Here is a 2,512-nt window from a genome sequence, read left to right as displayed (position 1 = left end):
CAAAGGAGTAGAGTAAGTCATCAAAATAGAAAAGGCTTTTGAGGCAAAACCATGCCAAAGAAAGGAGGAAGTTTTAGCAAAAAAAGGATGTTGAAGTGCACCATGTTGATGGTTTGGTTTCTTAACCAAAAGGATGTAAAACAATCGATGGAGGCCTTATCATACTTATTTTTCTCAAGGTAGAACAAGCTATACCCCACTATCATATTCACCACCGATAAATGCCTGAACTAAAACTATAGCCAACATGTTTCCCTATATACCACAATTCTCATAATAAGATTTTGACAACAATATTTTGATAAAGTTTCATCAACATATATACTATTGCATATTGTTTTGTCATCTTTGTGTGACACTCTTTCAGATATTCAAAAAGCTCAGGATGTTCTCTAAAAAGTATGAATTGTAAGTGCTAGTGAAATAACAAGTATACCGAACAAAAAGATTAGTTCTAAGGAAATGTTTTTACCTAAACTTTTCATGTTTTTAAAATAATATATTCTTATACTTGAATATGAATTTGTTGTAAGCAAATAAAATATATGTAAGTCCAATTTATAGGTAAGAAAATACTTCTAAAATTTTTATTGATTTTGATAGCATTTATTATGCTTATTAATGTTTGTACATTAAGAGTTAATAAAATCCATTCTAGGAAGTTAGTTCTTAATTTAAAGAGTGGTATTTGTGTGGTTTCATAGAATATGAAGGATGACAACATATTCGACCATAAATGAGTAATCTTCAGTGACGCCTCCGAAGATTTCTAAGAAAATTAAAAATTTTAAAAATTACCCTATAAGTTCACTTTTTTACAAAAAAAAAATAATTAAATTAAACTTCTTACAAACTGATTAAAAATTTGAAACACTATGAAACATTAAAAAATGTTGACATAAAATTTATGGATAATAAGGAAAAAAAGTGCTTGAAATTTTTTAAAATGAAGCTTTTAAGTTCTTGATATGAGATCATACAGATTCCACTAATTTATTTTACAAAATAGAGTTGATTCACTTTAATTTCGGCTGAAAAACCATAAGCACCAGCAAGTTCAAAAGTTTCTAGCATTTAATCACAACTCCTTATAAACATTAGGGAGCATGAAAAAAATGCTAATGATATCACTCACCATTAACAAAGTTGGCATATAGTGAAAGCACAAGGAATCTTCTCCTCAAATGCAAATGCAATATTGTTAATTAACATTTTAGTACTATGGCAGCGATGAACAGCAATTAACAATGAAAAGCCAGGTCTTTCTTCAATTTGATCCTTACATTTGTGAGGATTTTTTTTTTCAAACTAAGTTTTTTTTTAATTTCATCTTTTAATATTAGGTTTATTAATTATTAGATTTCATAATTTATTTTAATTTATTTTTTATAAAATTACCTGGTTTTATGACCCGGATCACAAGTTTTGTAGTTTAGTCATGTTAACTTTAGGTTTTTTTTCATTTTTTAATTATTTTTTTTCTTAAATTCATCATTCAACATTGAGTTATTTATAGATTGAGTTTCATAATTGTTTTTTAATTTGTTTTTATGGGTTATCATGGTTTCATGATCAGGGTCTCGAGTTTGTATTAGCCAATTTGACTTAATTTTTTTTTAATTGAATATTTTTTTCAATCTCAACCTTCAACATTTAGTTGATTGATAATTAAAATTTATAATTTATTTTATTTACTTTCTATTGAGTTGTCTCGATCTCCTAACCCAGATTGACCCAGGTTATTTGTTTTTCAATTTAATCATTCAATATTGGGTTGATTTGGAATTGGACTTCATAACTTTTTATTTTATTTTATTTCTATGGAGTTATCATAGTCTTATGACTCGGGCCACGAGTTAAGCCAATTGACTCGAGTTTTTTCTTTCTTTTTTAGTTGATTTTTTTTTCAATTTCATCCATCAATATTGAATTGATTAAGAATTAAGTTTTATAGTTTATTTTGGTTTGTATTTTATAAGGTTATTCTTGTCTCATCAATATTGAATTTGACAGATTAACCTAAATTGATCTAATATTTTACTGTTTTAATATTTCAAAAAAGAAATCATCTTTAAGTTAAACTATTTTTTTTATAGGTCGTGTGGGTTGTATTTAAATCTACAAAGTTGACCAGGTGACACCAAATCAATCTTTATATGATTTAATTTTTTTTCTACTAGAAAACACTCTAACAACACTTGGATATTTTTTTATATTTAAAAAAAATTATCAAACTCACAATGATATATCAGTAACCTAAATAATTAAGGTGTCCAAATGAAATCCCAAGCAAACTAAATTTTCCTCTATATATATACATGAGTCACCTACCTCATCTCATTGCACTTGCGAAACCCTCTCTCTATCTCTAGAAGATAAATAAATAGATACCAAGAATCCACAAAAAGAGAGAAAGATGAGGGCTTCAAATGACCCTACATCAACCATAAATCTATGGCGTTCTCCAATACCTTACCTCTTCGGCAGCTTAGGCATATTGTTATCAATCATT

Source organism: Populus nigra, chromosome 7 (genome assembly GCF_951802175.1).
Source record: "Populus nigra chromosome 7, ddPopNigr1.1, whole genome shotgun sequence".
Classification (NCBI taxonomy): Eukaryota; Viridiplantae; Streptophyta; class Magnoliopsida; order Malpighiales; family Salicaceae; genus Populus; species Populus nigra.
Note: the sequence above shows the minus strand (reverse complement) of the source record.